Source organism: Lepisosteus oculatus, chromosome 2, assembly GCF_040954835.1.
Source record: "Lepisosteus oculatus isolate fLepOcu1 chromosome 2, fLepOcu1.hap2, whole genome shotgun sequence".
Taxonomy (NCBI): domain Eukaryota; kingdom Metazoa; phylum Chordata; class Actinopteri; order Semionotiformes; family Lepisosteidae; genus Lepisosteus; species Lepisosteus oculatus.
This window is the reverse complement of record NC_090697.1, coordinates 77,279,365-77,303,364: the sequence shown is the minus strand read 5'-3', so window position 1 is coordinate 77,303,364 and position 24,000 is coordinate 77,279,365. Positions and strand designations below refer to the sequence as shown.

The 24,000-nt window shown below is 51.1% G+C and overlaps 1 protein-coding gene across 3 annotated transcripts in view; it reads right to left on the bottom strand.

The window, feature by feature from the left end:
* The window catches only part of LOC102689574 (semaphorin-3F-like), a 58,301-nt gene extending 40,757 nt beyond the window's left edge, over positions 1-17,544 (bottom strand). Inside the window, exon 1 of one of the 3 annotated variants that reach the window (XM_069184646.1) lies at positions 17,431-17,544. The gene's annotated coding sequence lies outside the window, so the exon portion shown is untranslated. Of the gene's footprint in view, positions 1-1,464; positions 1,789-8,558; positions 9,310-17,430 lie in introns of those variants that run through there. The other 2 variants (XM_069184632.1, XM_069184640.1) reach the window with 2 other exon arrangements.
* Positions 17,545-24,000: the final 6,456 nt, after the last annotated feature.

Below are 24,000 nucleotides of genomic sequence, written 5' to 3'. Positions count from 1 at the left end.
ACACACAGCCAGCACCCATGGTCAGGGCTCTGCTCCGGCCCGTACACCCGCCCCCTGTTCCGCCCCCAGCCCCGCTCCTGGTCAGCAGGCTGACCCATCGTCCTGCTCCACCCCCACCCCCTGTCCCTGGCATCAGACAAGCCCCGCCCCCAGCCCTGCCCACAGTCTAGCCCCTGCCCCCTGGCCATCAGATTAACCAGATTAACCGCCCCCCTTGCTCCACCCCCTGTCCCGGCATCAGACTGGCCCAAAACCCCCCACCTCCCCAGTCCAGCCCCCAGGCCCGCCCATGGTCTAGCCCCCTGGCCCCTGGCCATCGGCCCGGCCCAGCCCAGCCCAGCCCGGCCCGGCCCGTTGCACTCCCGTAACTGAGCCCCACTCACTCCAGGCTGCGAGGGACCGGAATCACACCGGCAGGCCCGCCCAATGTGGCGTAGGTCCACCGTTAAGAAACAGTACCAGCGAAGAAGAGCAAGTAGATTTCTAAAACGTTCTCAGTTTGGGATTTTACAACAGGTTCTATACCTGCTTCATGCACCTCTTGGATCTCTCACCTCACTGAGGGTGAACGCACAGGGAAGGTACTACAACCAAGATGCCCTTGTAACGAAGACAGTGACCACACAGGGGGCGCTCTACCCGCCAGCCTCTCGCCTTGTTGAACTTAATTAGCTTGTTCTCTCCTCTTGACCTCCCGTCACATTTCAAGCCTCAGCGAGGCCGACAGCGGTGACCCGTGAAAGTGCCGACCCGCGTTGCCGTAGAGACGCGCCGGGCAGCGCAGGGAAAGTGCAAAACCCCCTGTCACGCATTTCGGAGAGGTCACCCGCAGCGCCGGGACTCCGGAGGACCGGGATAACTCTTCCCGTCTCACCTCCAGATAATCCTGCCCTGCACCTTAATCACGACGACGGGAATCGGGAGTTTTTCTCCCTATGTTTCCGGAACGAGACGAGGCGGTATCCGGCCATCATACCCGTCCGGTGTGCTGCAGCTTTTCACCGCCGGGATCTAAACCGACACCGCCGAGCCTGTGGTTAGCGTGTCTGCCGTCTCATTTCAGGGCTAAACCTCGGGCACGTCCTCCAGTCGAGGGGAGAGCAGCTGAGGCTCAGGACGGACTCCTCACACGCCGAAACACCCCCGGGCCAGGCGCTCGGAGACGAGCCGGAGTGACCCGTGAGCCCGACTGATTAGGACCCCCAGCTTTCAATCAAAACCGAGCCCCCTCGGCCGCTCTCGCTGCGCTCGGCGCCGGCTTTGCGCTGTGGGGGGAGGGGGGTGGACACCGGCGACGTTAAAGTTAAACTTTAAGCTCCGGGGAAGTTTAACCTGCAAGTTTTAAAAGTTTCATAATCGCACCCGCACCGCTCGCTCCGCGCAGAATGACGAAAACTGATTAGGTCGAAGTAAGTTTTCCGTGGTGAAAACTGAAAGGTGAAAAGTCCGAGCTCCGACTCTCACCCTGCGGGCAGCGAGACCGACGCGGTGGTCTGAGCGCAACGGGCCCGGGCCGAACAGGGCCGGTTCGGGCGAAGTCGCCGGCTGGACGAGAGCTTCGCCTCTTCCTCACTCCTCAGCCCGGCCGGCCCGGCGCTTCGCTGCCAGCCAGAGACTCGAGAGAGAGGCGGGGACGCCAGGAGTCTTGGGTTTCGCCAGACAGACGGTGAAGGAGGGCTAGAGAAGACAAAGGCATTCCAGCGAGCGCTTAATTGTACAGAACAAGAGCGAAGGATTCTTTCCTGCTGCGCGGACGAATAAGTTATAATTTCAATTCAAAGACACTGTCACAGAACAGTGCAGATCACTGCTCCATTGCAGAGCAATTATACAACAGCACCTTCGTATAATTAAGAACAACACCGTTATCAAAGCATAATAAAAGGGAAAAGATATGTTTAAGATTATTATGTTTCCATTTCAATCTGGCTGAACAGTAAACAGATCTCTTTCTTTCAAAGCTCTCAAGGAAAGAGCATCCAGACTCAGATGTGGGTTTAATTACAAAAGCAGAAACAACTTTCAAGTTGATAAGGCTCTGTCATTTTTCTAAAATACATCCTCGACTTTATAACTTTACATTCCATTCAATGAGTGGTGACAACTTGCTCTCAGTCAGAACTACAATACTGCCTCCCCCCTCTCTCTCTCCCAGTGCCTCAGCTCTAACCACTAGCCCACACTGCCTCCCTCTCTCTCTCCCAGTGCCTCGGCTCTAACCACTAGCCCACACTGCCCCTCTCTCTCTCTCTCTCTCCCCCAGTGCCTCAGCTCTAACCACTAGCCCACACTGCCTCCCTCTCTCTCTCCCAGTGCCTCAGCTCTAACCACTAGCCCACACTGCCTCTCTCTCTCTCTCCCAGTGCCTCAGCTCTAACCACTAGCCCACACTGCCTCTCTCTCTCTCTCTCCCAGTGCCTCAGCTCTAACCACTAGCCCACACTGCCTCTCTCTCTCTCTCCCAGTGCCTCAGCTCTAACCACTAGCCCACACTGCCTCTCTCTCTCTCTCTCCCAGTGCCTCAGCTCTAACCACTAGCCCACACTGCCTCTGTCTCTCTCTCCCAGTGTCTCAGCTCTAACCACTAGCTCACACTGCCTCCCTCTCTCTCTCTCTCTCCCAGTGCCTCAGCTCTAACCACTAGCCCACACTGCCTCCCCCTCTCTCTCCCAGTGCCTCAGCTCTAACCACTAGCCCACACTGCCTCCCTCTCTCTCTCTCCCAGTGTCTCAGCTCTAACCACTAGCCCACACTGCCTCCCTCTCTCTCCCCCAGTGCCTCAGCTCTAACCACTAGCCCACACTGCCTCCCTCCCTCTCTCTCTCTCTGTCCCAGTGCATCAGCTCTAACCACTAGCTCACACTGCCTCCCTCTCTCTCTCCCAGTGCCTCAGCTCTAACCACTAGCCCACACTGCCTCTCTCTCTCTCTCCCAGTGCCTCAGCTCTAACCACTAGCCCACACTGCCTCCCTCTCTCTCTCTCCCAGTGCCTCAGCTCTAACCACTAGCTCACACTGCCTCCCTCTCTCTCCCAGTATCTCAGCTTGACCACACAACAGTCTCAAATTCTATTAACTTCCTCTTTCTCATCTACCTTATATAGGCCACAGCTTATTGAATGTCAGCTCTGTTGTTAAGGCTGTTGTAACAGGCAGCTCTGATCCTGTTTCAATTCAAACCTCACTTGACTGCTGAGAGTAATTAAGAGGGATCAGCTACTGACAGATGAACAGCTAACTACATTTCAACAACTTGATGGTTTAGAATTATTATTAAATAGCTTTTAAGTAAATTTTCTGTTTCCCCCACCTGCTGTGAAAACTGTCCCATTATCAGAATTTAAGATGCAGTTGTGCTATTAAGAATGGAAAACACATTGACTCACATTTGGGTAATTGCATGGAGGCTGACAATACATCCTACCTCTCAAGGTCATGAAGTCCCACACAGCTGTGAAAAGAGGTGCTCTTTCAACACAAAGATGAGCAGGCTAATAAACAGAAGAAAGTTTGCTACTGCTCTGTGATGTCTGAGTCTCACCTGAATGCCCTTCATCCCCAAGACTTTTAATTACAGAGGGTCCTGTTCAGGGGTGACCCCTGTATTGGCTGTTTTTCTTTCCAAGTTCTTAATCCTGGCCTGAAATTGAAAATTTATTTCAATTTTCAATTTTAGACCTTCTATAAATTTTGCTTTTAGCTTTTAAAAAGCTTAATGGGCTCTGTAATTGGTATGAACCCTGTGCTAACAAGTGAGTTCCCTCATTCACATGCGACAGCTGACATAACTAACTGAACTTGAGCAGAAAGAAAAACACTGACATGGGCGTGTCTGTCACTCCCACACAGGGTCCCTCCCACTGTAGGCGTGCCAGATGCAAGGCACCACTGTTAATTGGCCACACGACCCTTGTGGGCACGCCCAATATGACATCATTCCCACCACAGTGGGTGTGTCCAATACAGAGTCACTCCCCCCTGTATCTGGTCAGCATGAACTGATCACCTATTGAAAAATAACCCCTTGAGTAATCATTTCGTATCAGATGTGTTTGCAAAACAAAAAACAAAAAAATGCTAATTTACCTACTGATAAACATCTCTTGTGGTGTGTGCACAGAGGTCAATAAATGACAAACTTGAGGCGGTCCAGACGAATCAGAGTGACCTGTCCAGACATGTTTAGGGTCAGTGCAGTCCGGAATTCTGCACATATTGACCAAACCCTGTTGTCCTTCTCACTGCCGAACGGCTCCTGCATTTCTCCCCTGGTGGCTTCAGCTTACTGCCTTTCTCTGCAAACCTCTCTCTCCAGCTTCGCTCCCTTCTGCTCCCCACGTAAAGGCTGTTTTGACTACCCTGATCTGTCAAATCAGGCCCTATTGTAGCAGAGCAGCTGGGAGGTACTGTGATTGGACACAGGCACTGTGTGAGTCTGTTTCCTTTGAAACGCAGTGAACAGAAATGATTAAAGCACAGCCGGATGAGAGGCGACCCCTCCCAGCTCGTCTGATGTCTCTGCCCATCGAGGCTCGGGCCAGGGGTTCCCCTTCACAAACACGACCAACACGGTGCAGTGGTGACAGGGGCAAGTACGACACACGTTGATCCAGACAGGCAATATGCATGTTTCGACAGCTGCCCTGCCCCCTCCCCTGACCACTGCCTACTGCAAACCCTTATCTTTGTATTGTTGATCTTTCCCAAAGCCTTCCCAGGACAAGATGGGGACCTGCGCAAAGCTCAGGAGCACATTCAGTTCAAAAGGAGTTCCCTGTGCATTCCCTATGAGGGTGTTTGACCTGCTATCACGGCAAGCGCACTTGTTAAACTGCAGGCGTTTTGCAAGAGTCTGGCACATTCTGCACTATGGATATGTCCCATGGAACAACTGATATCAGCAATAAGAATTAAACTCCTGGCGATGAACCAATTTGATTGGTAAACGTGAGGGAGTAGTTAGTTTCTACTACGCTTTGTATTGGATGCTCATGTATACTGTAGTTGAGCTGTGATCAAATTTTTGAAGATGGAGATTCATGCAAATTAAATATCCCTAAAGGACAAGCTTGGTTTCTTCTCACATGCGCTAAACTGTCGTAATAATAATCGCAGTTGTTTTAATAACAGAAATTAATAACACCCGTGTGAGTAACCTGCTGATGCTCAGGACATGTAACAGAGGACGGTGTCTGGGATGTCTAAGCCACTCTAAGTAAGCCATGTGGCTTGCTTGCATTCGTACACACACATACTGTATATAGTCAGAACCAGATGCTAATCAAACACAAGTGTTTGTTCAGAGCTCATGTGCAAATACCCACTCCTTTTATTTCGTAAATAATGGTCTTTTCTGTTCACAGGTGCTGAAAGTGAGGTTTCACACTCCGTCAGAGAAACACTGGGGCAACTCAGACTGCGGACTCGAGCCCTGGCAGCGTGACAGCAGTGTTCAGCAGCTACAGAAAGGGCTGTGAGCGCCTATGGATTTTGCCCAGCGTGACGCAATTAATTTTAACTGTGACCTTAAGGAAACAATTACTCTGCTGGAATTACAATTAACGCCATTGGCTGTTGCCACAGATTTCAGCGCAGCACAGTGCTCACGACAGAGCCTGGAGGAGCGGGAGGGAAAAACATGAATGGAAGGAGATTAGGAAGACAAGGACCGAAACGATTTTTGCCAGGCCAGAACCGAAGTCCACAAAAAAAAGGGCTGTGCTGTAGCTTGTGCTGTTGGGGCAGCAGTACGAGTTTGACAGCAGGAAACTCGGAGATCTGCGGTCGCTGCTGCTTCCAGTCCACATTGACTCGACTCAGACAGCACCAGCACTAATCTGCGTTGCTTTGTTCCTCATTGTGCTTTGTCTTTTACAATGAGTGTCAGACACGCAGATGGGCAGCACGGTGGCACAGAGGTTAGCAATGCTGCCTTGCTCCCTGTGGAGCTGGGTGCTCTGGTTTCCTCTCACAGTCCAAAGGCATACTGGTAGGCTAATTGGCTTCTGGACAAATTGGCCCTGGTGTGTGTGTGTTTGTCTGCCTGCCTGCCTGCCCAGCGAACCCTAACCCTAACCCTGCCTGTGTCTGGACCAGGCTCCAGCTCCTCCACAGCCCTGTACTGGGGAAAGGGGCTAGAGAATGAGTGGATGGGGCTGGGAGATAAATGCAGAGGACTCGTGTTCCAAATCCAAACGCGGTTCTTGTCTTTGTCACAGTCGTGACCGGTTGGAACGCTTCCCTTCCTGTTGGTGTGGATTTGACAACATCGGTGTCCATGGGTTTCGAGTTTAGCTCGTCACCCTTTGCAGTCTCCGTGCAAAATGGACGTGTACTGTAGCTACAGTACAGCAGGCCCCTGCAACAGGGCTGAGGAGCAGCGGTGACGGGGCGCGCTGACAGGGGCCAGCACTGTGGGGCTGAGACTCACGACTCTGCTCGAGCAGCTCCGTTCTCTGCCTCAGCGCTCCGCTGCCGATCCGATCATCAGCAAGCAGTTCTTTCGGACTTTCCGACTGGCACCCGGGCGGTTCATCCTGCGTGCGAGCCAGCACATTCACCCTGTTCCGTGCGATTGCAAGCCGATCTGTTCTTGGTCTCTGTTTCCCGTGCTGTGCTGTGTGTAATATGTGCCCTTGTGCGACACGGTACGGATGCAGGAATGAACCGGACAGGAGAAAGCGCCAACTGTAGCCTGCTGGTGCGGGAGTCCGGGGTCTCGCCTCAGCCGGCGAGGGTCTGGCTGAGGGCTTTTAAACGCCTGATTGCCTGTTCTCCGTCTACTGGGGCTCCTATCCCCTTCTGGGAGTCAGGCATTCTGGAAACGCGTCTAATGTTTTCGAATACAAGATAGACTGTCCCGTGCGAAGTGCGCCCCCCCCTTCTCTCCCCAGCGGTTTGCAGCCCGGCCTCCAGCACTGCCTCCCGCTCCAGCGCCCCGCGTCTTCAAAGACACTCGCGCGAATCCCCAGGAAGACTGCAGCTCGACCTCAACAAGCACACGGACCGGACCGGGCCGGGCCTCCGCGGCTCTGAAGTCTGGGCGACTGCGCGTTGACGTGTGTATCCGCGGCGCGTTCCCTCCCGCTTACCGGCCCACAGACTACAACTTGGCGTCCAGGTGGACGCGCAGGCTGCTGGAGTCCCGGCCAGCTCTGCGACTCGCATGCAGCTGCAGGACGACGTGAACGCGAAATAACCTGAACGACTTGCCTGCGAGCCGAAGCCGGGAAAGACAGAATCCCTCAGACTCGTCGGCAACAATGGCTCCGAGACAAAGGCTTCCGAACCATTTTGTGTGCTGGTGTGGGCAGGCATCGGATTTCAAGAACCATGCAGCCCGTCTCTATTCCATTGAATAAAGCGATTATTGTCCGTATTTATCGTGACATTCTGCAAAACATTTTCGGGCCAGGCACACGGCGAAAGCAGGCAGATCCCGACTTTAACTGTCAAACTAGCTGCGTAATTACTACCAAGTCCTCTCCGCGCTGCTGATGGCTGAGAGAGCCTTTGGCGAAATGAGCGTATTTACAGCCCGGAGCCAGTGTTTAAAATGTACTAAAACTTAACATGTCATGTACTCAGTATCATCTGTCAGCGTATGACCACTAGGCTGCTACGTTACGAGAATTTAGCTATGTTAAGGAAGTATTGTAATTATGAGTTAAACGATTTAATATCGACTCATGCCACCCGTGTCCCTTAGGTTTGCAAAAGGGGTCAGTTACCCCGTGTTGTAGCGGTTTTCAGTGTAAGTTCGTTAAGTTTGCTCTTTAAACCCCTGTACGCTGCCGATTTCTAAAGGACGCTTTAGGTACGACCGTTAGTGCTGCTAAAACTAATTCTTCGATACCTGGCGAGTTATACTCTCGCCGTCAGGAAGGTCGTTCCGGGAGCTAAATCAAGGAGTTCTAGTTTGCGTGTGAATGAAGTGCTTATCCATAATGTATACATCAGCGATAGAAGATTCTGTATGAATTATAAATATTAAAAGCCTGATATATGACATGTCTTCGTGGGTTCGTATGGTGGTTATGAACGGTTATTCATCAAGCAGAAATCGCTGATCCGCTGCTGTCCGCTGATCTGGGTGAAGAAGACAAACTTGCTGTACGCTTGGACGGATCTCTGACAGATCGCAAACAGATCTCGTTAGATCCACACTTCGAGAAATCGCACGTTTTAGCAATCCCCTGTACAGTACACGCCAGCAATAAAAATGCGGTTCCCGTGTAAAAAAACAACTGATGTAAGCGTTGTCATGTACCGAATTCGTGAAAGGAATAAAACCCCGTTCTGCCCACGACGAAACTCGCACTCAGTCCCAGTAAGAAAGGCGCTGGGATCGAGGCCGACCGGTGGGTCACTTTCCGCGGCGCGACACGGTCCGGGCGACTCGCTCTTCCGTCGGGACCGCGGTCCGAGCACAGCCCGGACCTTCACAGGCTGCCCGGCCGACACCGGAGCCAACTCGCCTCTCCGCACAAACCCACAGACACGCCGCACCGGAGAGGATTACCAGGCGACAGGGGAAAGAGAGGATTAACAGCGACATACCTGTGGCGCGTTACTGATCGTGCTCCGCCGGCAGAGAGAAACTTTGCTTACTTTGAACCCAGGTGGGGAAAAAAAAGTTTCACATTCCTCTCCAGCGCTCCTCACGCAACACTCGCATGTTCTTCTGCGTCCTCCTCCCCCCCGTGATGAAATATTACCAGTCTCTCCCTTAATCCTTAAACCCGTCCTGGGTGGAAGCGAGCAGGAATGACCACGGAGCTCCACGCCGGACAGCACCCCCCGTTTCCCGGTCCGCCAAGGTCTCCGACTTCCCACTGAGCAGGAATCTCCTTCTTCTTCTTCCCCGAGTGGAAACTCGCAAGCGGGCGTCAGGGGGAGAGGGCGCCTGTTCCCGAGGGATGTCAATCAAGCCGAAAGGGCTCTGAACGCCGGAATGAAAAACCACCTGAACTCCGCACGAAGGAGTCCGCCGCCGCACGAGTCTGTGCAGTCAAGTGCCGACAGGTGTCGACAGCGCAGAATGAAAGCCCCCTCTCTCTCCCTCTGTCTCCCTCCCTCTCACTCGCTCTCCCAGGCTCTCTCTCTCTCTCTGCCCAAGCAATCCCGACGTGTTTCGGTTAACTACCTCGCTGCCGGGCGAAATCGACTCGCTGTGAAACCCCGTGTACCGGATTGTCTTGGCAGCCCAGCTTCGCGCCAGGACTCGCGGATCCCAAGAGGTGCGAATTCGAAAACAAAGGAAGAGGAAAGTAAATGAACTGCAACTGCAACTGGCCGGGCCGGCCGCAGTCCGACCCTGATCTCCGCGCCAGAGCGGCGCAAAACAGGAACAGGATCTGTCACGAGGAACAGCTTGGATTCCTCATGTTTTCGAAATCGCACTATTTCTCCTGGCATCCGCGGAGCCAGTCCAGCAGGTCTGCAGCTTTGCTCTGCGCCCAGAAAGCACACGGGCCGTCTTTTCTTTGGAAGAACCCCAAGCCACCAGTTGGAGGCGGGAGGCAGAGTTTATCGTCTGATGCTCTGCACCTGGCAAGGACAAACAGAACGGCTCTCCCAAGCCACCGGCCCAGAGGAAGGGAGAGCAGGGAGGAGCTGTGGTCAGACCCCGGACAGGACAGACCGGCGCACCGGTGTGGGGTGGCTCAGAACCTGCAGAGACCACATCAATGATGTCGCCAGCTACACAGACCAGCCTCGCCACACAAGCGCGCCTTCCCCACATTTAGAACATGTCTGTGGGTCGGAAGTTTCACAGGTCTCTGTGGGAACCATTACTGTGTGCCTGAGCATACTGAGGCACTCCAATCCTAATATTAGCTCTGTTAGTTCTGTGCCTAACAGCAATCCTGCAATTATACAAACTCAGTTCTTCTGCCAAATATGAACGCCTGGGCCCTTTTTTCTCCTTGTGGGTAAAAGATGGGCAAATTGCCCGTGTCTGTCTTCTTAACCAGGGGAAAAACTGGAAATTGAGAGGTAGTCTGTTTGGGACTGAAAACAGAAAGATCCTCCCTACACAAAGAGTGGTGGGTGCCTGGAGCAATGAGCCCCAGCGTTCTGACAGAGATGATTCTACTGGGCCTTTAAAAACAAAGAGATGGGAAAAATCTTCGGTTTACTAGCAAGTGTGAGCGAGATGGTCTTGAAGTCGTGCTCTCGACTGCGTCCTTCCTCATGTCCCTGGGCTGTTTGCACCAGGCTTTGGGCACAGAAAATTCCGACCTGCCCCCAGAGCTGGGGGGAGGAGGCACATCGGACTCGGGGGGCTCAAGGCCATCGCAACAGATGCGAGTCTCGGGGTTCACGAGACCAGACGGGCTTTCCTTCCGAGGCGGAGAGCCTGACCTCTGGAGAATGGGACAGGCCCACAGCCAGGCTGCCTCGCTGGAGCACACCGAGAGGCACCGAAAACACCAACCAGCACAGGACCCAAGAGCAGTAGCTGCATAATGGGCAGGTTAAGGAAGATCTTTTTTATGTGCCATGAATGTAAAATGTAGCCTACTTATCTCACTATGGACACTTCAGCGACCTGCACCCCCTTCAGGAGACAGACTGCTTGGCTTTGCCGTTTCCTTCCAAGATCAAGCTTCATAACAGGGTAGACGTTTAAAAGCGCATTAATGGTCATGGTTTCATTTCAAGTGGGACCGCTCCTTCCCAGTGGCCTTATCCCAGAGTTCTGTCTCTGCGCCCTGGAATCTGGCAGAGAGGGCCGAGAGTCCACAGTAGGGATCAACAACACATTCACCGACAAGCAAAGCAGAGATCAGTGTCCCCAGAGGGCTTCACCAGACCACGGTGCCACACGAATTTGCCCGGTGCGCGTCTTCCAGACATCTTGTGAAGCTCGTTTCTGTTTGCACTGCTTCTCGCCACACTGTGCATTTTTGCTTTCCATTTACAGGGTATTGAATATGGGTGCTCACATGGGAATATGTCTCCTCATAATAGAGTAATTAGTCATTCTTCACACTTTCAGCCGAAGACCCTTATCTTGGATCTACGACTGCCGTCTCACGTGAAGGGCGAAAGTGCCACACACTCTGAGATGGTGGGATGGCTGAAGCTGAAGGCCTTTACTTTACTCCCTGTGCCAACCACAGCTGAGCGTGAGTCTAAGCAGCCTGTGCAGAAGAGAGCTCCACAGCACCCCAACGCCCTGCCCACCCAGTCCACCGTCACCCCAAAACCCCCCAGCAGGGCAATGTAGATGGAGCCTCTTTGAATTTGCAGCTTGGAAACAGCAGAAGACAGGCCGTCCACATTGACCCTTGTACTCACACACTCCCCCCACAGCACAGCTGCCCTAACAGACAGACGAGACACTGCAGGTAATGGCTGTGAGCTCCTGCTTCCTCACTGTGTGCACTCCTGCTTTCTGCAACATTAAAAACCCATTACCCCCCCTGGCTGGCATCATTCTACCCACTGCGGCTCCGTGAGATCTGACACGCCTCTCATGAAATATTAATACGGCGGAATGAGCAGCATTAATATTCCTGGGAGATAAAGTCAGGTTTACCAGTAAGCCCATCATATCCATATAGTCCTCAAGAGCTGAGCAGATGAGTCACTCTCTTGTGTTCATTTAAAAAGAGATCAGCTCAGTGCTACCAGGCTTCAGATTCGCCTTCGACTGATATAAATAGTATCTTTATGAAAACTTTATGTAATTCCAAAAAAGTTTTGAGACCAATATACTGTAGAAGTGAGCTCCCAAGGACAGAGCTGTGACAGCTACAGAGCTTGCAGACCATAAGGAGTCTCAGTCTCAGACGTACAGTGGGTCTCAGGTGTGCTTTGTCTCTTACAGGAAGACCAGAACTGATGCTGAACACTTAAGTCACATTCATCAGCTGGAAAACAACACCTGAAAACACATCGACAGAACAGAGTGCCCTTTGGGTGGTTAACACTGCTGCCTCACGGCTCTTCGACTGTGTAATATAATTACCAAAGAGAACTTACTAGCTGGTGACATTTGTAAAACATCTGTTAAGCTGTGTGCAAGGGAGGGGTTTGGAGATGAGAATGCAAGAGATAAACTAGACCCAGTTTTTTCCCCTGCCCTGCAAAGTTGATTTTCACAGATTTATTCCGTTTTCGCGGGATTACTTAGGCAGCATGTCAAGTAGCTGCATAAGTACAGAGAACATCAGGGAATAACCAATGAAAAGCACAACAGGATGGGAAAGAATTAAGCACAGGACTGAGGATTATGCTGTGTCTGCTCCTTTAAGATTTGCATGCCTTATCTTTCCAATAAGCCTACTTATTAAAAAAGGCTGCAGAAATACCACCATCACATCCATCATGCTCTGTTGTGCAGGGCTGACAGGAGCTCCCGGACTGACTTCTTCCAGCTCTGTCTCGATTAAAGTAGGAGGAAGATTTGAAAAGAGCTGGACAATGAGGCTCACATCTGCAGAATCTCCCAGTTCAATCTCTGCATCTTCCCACTTCCCGATTTAATTGTGTGGAGGCGTCCAAAAGCCCTTGTGAAGCAGCACAGAGGCCCGCAGCCCTCCTGCCTGCCCACGCCCCCCCCAGCCTCACCACCACCCATGGGCTCGGCCTCTTTCGTCCCTTTGTCTTTTCACGTGTCTGGGCGGGCACACAGAGTGGGGACAATGGCGAAAGGGCAGCGTGGGCGCAGAGGTGGGGTCTATGGTCATTTTTACACATTTTTGAAGGACTCCCCTTGACACCAGCCCCTGTGTGAGAGAGAGCTGGGCAGGGGATCTCACACCCACACAAGCCACAGGGGCTCCCCAAAATCAGCCACCTCAGCCAAAAGCCCCACAGCAGCACAAATTCCACAAGCAGCACACTGATGTGAAACACGGCTCTACCATTCTCCTGCTGCGACACAGTCGTCCTGCGCCGCCCTCCTCTGACAGCACTCAGCCCACCCTTAAAGATGTCTTGGTCAGTTGTGGCAGAATTAGGAAAAGGAGCACAGATGAGAATCTCTGGAACCAGTCCAGAGAGAAGCAACTAGGTATGTTCAAGGCACAAAGGAATGGCCTGCACTGACGGGCTCTTTACTGAACCTCCTTAGTTTAGAAGACAGAAGACTGAGGGAAACCCTGGGCAAGTATGCAAAAAGCCAACCCAGTGGACTAGCAATTCAGCCCAGTGGAGTCCTTCAGAACTGGCAGTTAAACACAGACCAGAGGATACAAGTGAAAATGACACAGAAACGCATTTATAACCAAAGACTGTTGCACGAAAAGAAAGAGTGTGATCAGGGGGACTGAGGAATCATCACTGAAATTAGTGGAAACTACATGGATGCTCATTTAATACCAAGGGCAGGAGCCCCTTCTTCATATAAAGGGCTGTGGGAGTGTGGAACAAGCTGCCCAGCCATGTTTTTGAAGCCGATACCCTGGATTCTTTCAAGACACAGCTGGATGAGATCCTGGGATCTATTAACTGTGAACTACCAGACAGGCTGGAGGGACTGAAGAGCTCCTCTCATTTGCAACTGCTCTTATGGTCTGAGGAGAGGACGCTCCCATTGCGAAAGAAAGAGATTCGGCACAGACTGCTGCAATATTAGCCCACACAAGTGCCAGCGATGAAAATGAAGATCTTCTAAAACTGACAGCTTTCTCTGTCCCCCAGAGCAAAGAGAATGACATACACCACAGGTACAGTGTGTTAGATGTCAGCAGCAGGACAGCTCCTGAGCCTGCGAAGGTACAGAAAGGTGGAGATTTGGATCACATGTTTCAACACGCCACTTCCATTTGAAATGTTTTCCTTTTTTTAAGAAAGAAAAGGCAGTGGAAGCCAGTGAGCAATGTTTGCTAGGAGAGTGCTGGGCTACAGTGAGGAAGACAAGGAGCTGCAGGCTTGAGGCTGAAGGAGGACTGGGCCCTCGCTGGGAAAGGCAGCCGAGGGCGAGAATGTGAGAAGTCTCAGAAACCGGCAGAGAATTCCACGGATTCCACAAAGTCCAGCGCTGTGGTGCTGTGCGAGAGAGAAGGAGGGCCGGAGCCAGCGACAGTGTCAGGAGAAAGTCCTGCTGTGCTCCTCCGAGCTGCGGTCACATTCCCAGGCTGTCACACTGCTCGTTGTTTAAAGGTCACACTGGCACGCCAGCACCTATCAGGACCTCGGCCCACTGCCGCTGATCGGGGGCATGCTGGGAAGGGGAGCCGCGCTCTGCGGGGGCTCGGGGTCCCAGAGTGGGGCGAGCTTCTCTCCCGCAAAAACTCTCCCCGTCTCCAGCGTTGTGCTGCACAGCCACCAGAGCAGCAGAACCAGGACAGAGCTGCCCCGTGTGTCGCGCAGGGCCTGTACAGAACACTGACACTCATGGCACAGGGCACAGGAGTGGCTATGGGAGAGAAGGGAATACAGAATCATATTTATAGAACTCCACAGCAACACAAAACACGATGTTCAATAATGTCACAGTTTACCGTAAAAGTGCATCAGTTCCTGCACAGGAAGAGGAAAAAATAAAGGCGATGGAGTGGTCAGGGATTCGGCGGGGATATTTTTGGACCCAGTATTGTCCTGCCAGCTCTGGGGCAGGACATCCTGTTGACGGAGCAGCAGGGGTACCTGGTGTTCCGTGGGTAAAGGCTGCACATTGGCACGCGCTCCAGTCACCTTTGTTCTCACTGTGGGGGAGGGGACACGTCACCGTCTTCCCATCGGAGGAAGTGAGACACATCCCGCGCTCAGCCGCCCTTCCTCGCCCTGGCCCCGCGCTGACACCGCTGTCATCCGCACCAACCTGACAGGAACACCACACAGGCCACTCCCAGCTGACACCCCGTCTCCTGCAGCTGGGGCAGTGCGCCGCCCTGCCAGGCACCTGGGTCGAGCACTGACGTGATGGACAGCAGCACCCCTGCTGCACCCCTGCTGCACCCCTGCACGCCCATCGACAGCCCACCGGTGAGCTCCTGTCTCCCACCCAGGCCCAGACCTGCACTGGTTTACAGCACCCGCTCACAGAAGCCCCCTGATTCACACAGGCACAGGAAACGCAGGTGTTAACAACTGAGCGCAGATACAGGAGCAGCAGCTAAATGTGTTTTAGTTACTGTGTTAAAAATGAGCGTTACAGAATTAGCAACCACGAATGGCAGCTTACTCAACACGTCTGATTATCTTTCTAAGCGTCGAGCTGGGTCTGGGGGACAGAACACTGTAGCTCATCCCGTACTGGTCTGTGTCCCAGCAGGGAGAGGACAGGAGTGCGCGAGGAGACCCTGGGCTGTGTTACACATGAAATCACAAAGCAAGGTACTGCAGGTGCCCACTAAAATCCTGGGAGTGAAGCTTGGAACTGACTGTGGTAAGGCGTATTCAGTTAATCAGCAGTTTAATCAGCAAGCAGTGCAACCCACTCCAAATAAAATGAGTAAAAAACATGGTATCACCACATTTTAAAAAAATATAAAAATGAACGGAAACAGCAAAAGGTCCATAACATGATTCTGAGAGTAACAGCATGCAGGTGCATTGTAAGGGCTCCGTCCATAATACAAAATAAAATAATAATCAGTCTATGAGATATTGATTAGATATTTAAGAAAGCATTAAAGAACATGTACTGCACGTTTGCAGAGAAGGCTCTATCCTACAGAGACCATATCGAAACACTTTCTTTCCTCCCTGTCTTTGCGCTCACTGGCTTGGGCGCCAGGGAGGGAGGGCTGTGTGCTCTGAGCTGCTGGGCTGTGGCCAGGCTGATGACATGCACACCACTTGGATCATCCCAGCCTGACCCTCGGATGCTCTGACTAACGAGGGCGGGGCCGACGGAAATGAGCCTCTTCCCAGGCTGGGGACAGCGGTAGATCTGACAGAGCAGTTCCACCTCTGTTTGAGTGAGACTCTTTTTTCAGAAGTTGCTCCAGGACATGAGTGGATCAGTCCTGGGAGAGCTCCGTACACAGTCCAGTAGCTGGCGGCTTCTGGAATGAGGATAAAGACTTGCTCTGTGATTGGCACAGAAAACCTGCCATCAGATTCTGTGTGGACTTCAAAAACCTGATGCTCAGCTATGAGGTTCTGCATGACTCGGCACCTCAGGACCCATCTGAGTTACTATTGTCCTGCACCCCACCTCCCAGCTCTAATTCTGGTCTCCTGTCTGTCCTCCAAGCCTGTCTACACTTTATGGGTGACAGAGCTTCTCCTGCTGTGCCCCAAAGATCTGGAATTTGAGTCACCTTCCCCGAGTTCTTTTGAGTCCAGACTCAAAACCTTCTTCTTTAGAAGGGCTTTCATTTAACTGGCTCCGAGTCTGCCCCTTTGCTTCTATTAAACTCCAAACTCTAATTGCAATAGTGTAATCCTGCTCTCTCCTCTCACTGTGTGTTTTTTCTTACTGTAAAGCACTGAGAAGCCACTCTTAAAAGTGCAATATAAAATAAAGTTGTTGTTGTTATTATTATTATATGCTGCTAACTATTTAAACTTATCCCACACACCAGGGCTTCTTTCTTGTCCACATGGTGAAATGCAGAGTCTGTGGTATTGTCTACAAGAAACCCCCCACAAAATACCAAACATGAATTGAGGTCCTTCAGCTATCTGAACGATTACAAAACACACAAAACCACATTTGTGGCATCGCAAATCTTGTGTCAGTGGTGAAGCAGGCAGAGATGTGTGTCAGTGCAGGAGGAGGACTGGGGGTGAAGCAGGCTGGCGCACTGGGGGATGGAGACTGCTTCTCTGTCGGCTGGCACCCTTACAGCCTGCTCATCGGCTAATGATAAGGCTGCCGCTGACTCCAGGGTCACCGTGTAGTTATACGCGTAGGCGGGCTGCAGAAATGATAGCCCTTCGTGGCCCACAGCGAGAGCGAAGAAAAGCACCTTGTTCTCGCTACAAAATCGTAATCAGCAATTAAGGCAGCGCGCCCTCGGAGTAGAGCTCGTGGGGAAGCAGGGAGGGCCGGCGGGAAGCGCGCGGATGGACCGCCGGTTACCGGGGGAGAGGCCGAGGCTCGGGGGCGTCAGACCTCCGCGACGGCGGCCTTCAGCGGAGATAGCTGGCGCCGCGCTAGGAAATCTCCAAAGGACGGGTTTCCAGGAAGCAGTAGGAAAGGCTGCCAGCTGGTTTCAGCAGAGACGGCTCTATCTGGCAGCTTGGCGAATCAGGACGGCTTCCTACGCCTACGGCGTTCTCGCACCCGGAGCCGAGAGCTCCAGCTGCCCCTGCTGGTCACCTCAGTCACAGGAGCCGCATTCCTGCCGGCCACGAGTCTGCTCCTTCCTTCTTCTACAGTTCCAGGACAATGTAAACACAACCGTGCACGTCCGACGGAAAACGGTTCACGTCTTATTGTGCTCCTTTGCGTGCTGCGTCATAGAATTACCAGGTAAAAGTGAGGTTTGGTTTAAGATGTGCAGGTTTCTCTGACACTAACCTTGCTGTGAAATACCCGGCGCACAGCGGAACAGCGTCCGGCTCCGGCTGGAGAAGGTGGCCGGGCCCGAGAGGAGTCTGCGACCCGGCGTGCAGGCACAGCCGTCCGGGATCAGGGCTTCCTGCTCCTCAAGAGCGCCGAACAAGGCAGATCTAGTAAGAGAGTGTGTGTAAGCACTGGAAAACACAAATTAAAGACATACTGAGAGTCTTAGTTTTTTAGTTTATAATAATAATAATTTCTTATCTGGACACTCCACTCCCATCACTATACTGAGCATTAGGACCCACACAGACTGCAGGGTGAGCACCCCCTACTGAGAGGAACACCTCTTCCAGCAGCAGCCTTAGTTTTTTCCAGGAGTCTCCCCACAGGTACTGGCCAGACCCACACTGCTGAGCTCCAGTGGGCTGCCAGCTGGGAGCTGCAGGGTGACAGGGCTGTTGTTATATTATTTCAGTTTGGAAAAGTGGAGAGGGTTCTGTACAGGGCTAATCTCTCTCAAACGTTGTTGCCTTTTTTTTCATAGAACAATATGTTTTTCAATAGTGTTTTAGTGCTTAATGATAATTAACATCAGCTTGTGTGTTTCTGCCTGGGCTGAAGGTGTCTGCGTAATCTGAGCCCAGCTGGCAGCCCTAATAAAAGTCTATTTGCACCTTTAAAAGCAATCATCTCAGTGTTTCCACGAAACATGCGCACTACTAGACTTCCATGCAAAAGCTCAAGAGCACAAGAAACCATTGGTCACCTACAGTGTTGATGGTCTGATTGCTTCTGTGAGCAATGGAGATCACCAGGCACTGACGTTTTAAGAGCGCATTTTCTTAACAAGAATACATTTGCAGGATCATGTGGAATAGATATTCTGGTATTCAGATAATAGGTATTCTGAATCGACACGCAGGCAGATCCTCTTGGCCGTGTGAGTTCAGTCTGTAGAAGATGATGGAGCTGGATCTGGCTGCTGTGCAATGGGATCCTCAGCTGCCTGTCCGCTGTGTGATGAAGAGAGCAGGTCGCAGGCTCTGCCCAGCCAAGCGTTCAATCAGCTAGATGAAATCCTTGGATCAAGCTGGCAACTGGCAAACAGGCTTGATGGCTCAAATGGCCTAGAATCATTTGTAACCTTTCTGACATTTTCAAGGGCGACTGACCCAGTCTGCCAGGTACGAACTGCACGGTCAGGATGTGGGTGCTGAGTCACTGAGACTGTCTGAGGTCCTCTGCACTGAAGAGCCAGAAGAATGAGACAGCTCCCCTCATTCCTGCGAGGAGATCTGAACCACACAGGACATCTGCAACACCCCGTGTAGTGTAAGTGGGGTCGTGCAGCTCTGAGACGAAGACACATTGCACTGCATCAGCTCAGCGTATGAGGATCTCTCTGCTGTGTCAGTGAACAATCGCACTTTACACTAAATGTACAGTATGTACTATATATAAACACAATAAAGACAGGAAGTTGCCAATTGACTGCCACAATGGTACAGTTGCATAAGCGACAAACAACCTGCCTTTCTTACACAAAGCTCAATAATCAGGGCCACACACACGTGCGCCCAGTGCTGTAGACACACACACACACAGCCCAAGGCCAGGCATTTCAGACAGGCCCAGACAGGGCTACCATAATGTTGAAATGAGTCCCTGAAAGAACTCCCCTCCTGTCATGTAGCTCAATAAATCAAACCCTGAAATGTGCCGAGAGAAGAAGAATTCGGTTTGAGAGACCGCACTGGAAAGACACGTGGAGCCGAGAGGTTCTTATTTACTCTGGAAATCACACGCACAGCTCACACCTTTCAGAAACCACACAGCCACTCCCGGCCGAACTGCAAGAGGCCGTGACAAGACTCAGTGCCAGCGCTCGTGTCTGGAGACCCAGTGAGAACACCTTAGCGTCTAATTAGAACACCTTAACTACTAGCGGGAGTGAGTGTTAGCGTTCAGAGGCACCGCTGGCAAATAAAGTTGAACAAATATTATTTCTTACAATGGGCAGCTGAGTGAAGAGCAAAGTGCCAGTATTTCTGTCTGCTGTTGTATATGATTATATAGGCCACACAGGTGTCTTTATGAGGCGCGTGTGATGAGTGAGCTGTGTGTGTAGTGAGGGTGGTGAGGGGTGTGTGTAGTGTGGGGGTGAGGGGTGTGTGTAGTGAGGGTGGTGAGGGGTGTGTGTGTAGTGTGAGGTGTGGAGTGTGTGTGGGGTGAAGTGTCCTGACAGCAGACACCCTGCCAGTCTCTCCTGGTGCGGACAGAGGCTAGAGTGAAGCTTCTCGCTGTGTTCGGGAGGAAAGCTCGTTTGTGGCCGAGCCAAAAGACCCTCCAGGCTGGAGGTGCCTTATCTTCCTGAAAGATGGTGCAAAAAAAAAAACCTGTCATCACATCCTGAAAACTAGAAAATGCTGGAACAGAAAATCTCCCAGTGCAAACTGATGGTGCCGGAAACCCCTGCCTGTGGTCTCTTGGTAAAAGAAAATAGTAAAACTCCGGAACAAAGCCACGCAGAACACTGCGGCCCGGCCCACTGAGCCAGCCTGGTCCCGCAGAGGATGGGCTCAGGACCTGCAGAGGTTCTGGAACCACTGCCAAAGCAGTTACTGGTCTCCAGTTCAAACATCCAGAACCAGACACTCGTTTTTTCATTCGATTTGCAACTGGTTTGACATCTGGAGTGACGTTTCAGTGAACCTGCAGGCGTGCCCAGAGTTTCCCTCTGTCCCTGGTGACTCAGCTCCCACTCCGTCTGTGACCTGCGAATTGCGGGTGAAGGTGGAGGACAGTCAGTTCCATCATGAAATTGGCGTGTTCCCCGAAATCTCATGTTCAACTGATTTTCCTAGTCACACCAGGACTGGACAGTAACCTCAAAGAGCCCAATTTTGGGAAATAGTTGAGGACAGTTTGGGATTTTCTCGAGTTGGATTATGAATCCTACTTGTTATTTTTAATGTAGAAATACTGGGCTGCAAATTCTAAACAGCCAAGTTAAAATTAACTGTTTGCTATGTAAATCATCATCCGCAACAATCCCAGAAATCAATTTAAAACCAGGACTGGAGTCGCACAATTATGGTTGTATATTTTTGTGCTTCTGGGTGGCGTTCTTGTCTTTGTTCTTGAGTATGGCTCTGATTCTGCGCTTTGTTTCCAGCATGTGAACTGAACTTGCAGTGTGGGCTTGAGGGTCAGTTGAACTCGTATCCCTTTCTCCCTCCTCCCTTCCCAGCTTCTGTGGCTGTGAACCCTAAACTGTGTGCCCAGATAACTTTGCACATAAGCTTTTGGTTAATTTGGGGGTTAGAGATAATATCCGAGTGGATATCGGGGTTGGTCTTAAAAAACCTCAATTCACTCAGATGGATTTGTTTTGGAGCCATACTGGAAGTAGAGCCTCAGACAGTAACCCTCAGGTCTGTTTTCCCACACTCCTCCAACTCCTGATTCACATTTCTGGGCCACCTTCCTACTGCAAACTAACACAAAGCACCTGAAGAGGACTTTTGGAGAGTTAGCGGTATAATGTCTAAACCCAGAACTGTTTTATTAATGCTAGTGGGGGGGTACAATTGGTTTATTCTGGGGAGACAGTCAGCAGAGAGCTTCCTGAGGAGCTCTTCACAGACTCACAGTGAGGTTCAAAGACTATAAGCAGAATGAGAGCAGCTCGTTTATCACACCTCATTCACAAAAAAAACTTCCGCACAGGTGACAGTAGCAACTAGTTCAGAAGCTGTCTCAGGTGGCTGTTTTTTTTTCTCCAGAGACAAAACGTTCTACTGAGCATCACCTGTATCACCCACTTCACCCAAAGAAATATACCAGGCAAGCAATCAGGGTTGCACTGTGTCTCTGAAGTTCGACCTCAGAGGACTGTGCCTCACTTACTGTACTGTATACAGTATACTTCCTTTCACTCAGCAGTAAGAAGTCACTTTTTTACTGGAGTAGTCATTTAGCCTGACTTGCAACAGCCTGATTGGGAACAGTAGTGTTTTACACAACACCTGGCAGAGAGCACACCCTGTAAGAGTTCAACTAATTAAAGTCCAATTCAACAAATTAAAAGAGCACTACTCCTTTAAACTAGGCCCAGCATTGCAAAAGTCAAAGATGGATCCACTTGGCTTAGGCATATCACCTTATCAGCTGAGAGAAAGAATGCCAAATACGGCTTTTAACTTTGAACCTCAGCTCCTTGCCATGGAACTGATTAGGGACACACAGCACGGCGCACATCTGCTTCAGGAAAGCCTGGAGCCATGAGTGCTTTCAGAGTGACGAGCCCTGAATTTCAACACTGTAGGAGAGGCCAGCAATGGCAGTGAGGAAAGAGGAGAGCAGAGGTGGGCCTGAGACTGTGGCCAGAGCCCACCGTCCTGGGGGGATAGTGAAGAAGAGATGGCCCAGGGTTCGAGGAGAGCGCTTGTGTGGTCATGCCGTCCGCTCTGCTGGGAGATCTGTTTTTTAATCTCGTGCGATTCTGGGACAAAAACAAATCCTACTTTAACAAAGAGAAAAAATCGCGAACCTCAAGCGTCCTGTATTTATCACCGGCCCTGAAGGGTGGACCAGGTGCATCTTTTAATCATTGACTGAAAGGAAGACAATCCAGCACGTCCCATTTAAAACATAATTCCCACAATTACTGGGACACAAGGGAGGCTCTGGGGTTTCTCTGCTTGAAGAAGGGGCTGTGAGTAATGCAAATGGATTTTTGCTTTGCTGTGGACGTGTAATACAATCGCCCTCCAGCAAGCTAACTGCCTGACCTATTAAGTTTAACATCATGGTTAGCTAGTCAGATCCCAGGACACCCGCAACTCTTTGTGCAAATCAGTGTCAGAGCTACAGCCCCTCCAGAAGCACAGGGACAGCAAAGCCAAAATTGTTGCTTATTGGAGAAACAATTTGTCATTGTGATCATCAGTTTTATATAAATTTTAAGTAGCATATAATGAATAATATATAATAGAATGTATTTTGGTGGTAAATCGATGACTCTGAAATGGTCTCACTGCTCATTAGTGATAATATAGCGACTGCAGAGGAAAAATGCTCCCTTACCCACCTGGGGGTCCCCCACCCCGCAGGACACTGACCCAACACGCAGGCCAGCCCAAGCAAGGCGCGCGGCAGCAGGAGAACGTGGAAAGCCTTTAACTTGACAAGCCAAGCCCGTAGATTTCAATCCAGGGAGGCAGCATTTTCCACACTGAAAACAAAATGAAGCGAAAGCAAAGCCAGAACAGGCAAGGCATCACAGCTCCTCCGGGGATGACACGAAGAGCAGACCTCAAGCACTTCTTGCCTCGAAGGGACATGAGACCTGATACTCTGACGTTGCTCAAAACGAATGTGTCCCGTACTCATGGCCACTTGAAATGACTGGGTTGAACTCAAAGTATGTTTTGTTCCAAATGTGATCTGATGCAAACGTGGAATTACCTAAAAATTAAACATTGTGTTATACTTCTCATTTATCAGTCTCATGTTGACAAGACTGACCAATTGCTTTACTGTAAAGCACGAGCAGCAGCTTTGACTTGAGCTGGCCCGGTGCTTTTGGACGGCTCAGTGCGTCCTGCCCTGCTTGCAGCCACGCTTGCTGCCCAGCCCTGACCCTCTCCCTCCATCTCCTCCTTCTCCGGTCCAGACGAAAGACAGCGAGTCCAGAACCAACAGTGAAACATGAAGCAGAGGGAAGTGCATTTAAGCCCAGGCACCTTTTTACACAAAACAAGTTGTGATACCCTGGTTTCTTTCAAGAACCAGTAGGATGAGATCCTGGGATCGAGTAACTGTGAACTACCAGATGGGGTTCTGCTCATTGTGACCTTTCAAACTGCAGGTAATGGGGCTCAGAGAGGCACCTCCCTGCCCCTTCACAAGCTCCTGCAGCTGTTTAAATAACTGAACCGTAACAAACACCCACCCAGGGACAGAACAGACTGACTCCTGAAGAGAAAGAAAACGCATCCAGTTAACGAGCTTTTGCTAATTGCTCTGCTACGAGAAAGAGAAAAAGGAATCTGCTTTGCATTTCTGGGAGGCATTTAATGAGCACTTTATACAATTTTTCTGGCGCGGAAAAGCAAAATCTAACAAACACAAGCAGACTGTTCTAGTTAGCTAGCGCATCACGTTCCAAAATCCCCTTGGCGACTGTCTCCGAAGTATTGTTTCAATTATGCTATCTTAATTTGTTTCTTGTTGTTTTCCATATTTATGAAGGAAAATACATTCAAACTGTTGTTTCACATGAAAGAAATCAGTGCTGTGTTCTTGGCAGAAAGAAGCGCAGCAGGCCAGTCCATCAGCCCAGAAACAGGTCCGATTGCAATGTTCAAACACGCCCGGCCTGCTCACAGGCATCCTCCGGCCAATGAGATCTCTCCCGGTCACCTTCACACACACTGTCAGGTGTGTCCGTGTGCGTGTGCGTGGCTCTGAGTTCACCTCTGAGTGTGGCAGAGACGGAGGAAAAAAAGGCAAAGTTGCTTTCAGATTTCAGTCCTCTGCTGTGTTCAAATCTTCATCCCTCCCTATGTGGGTGTCTGGAAC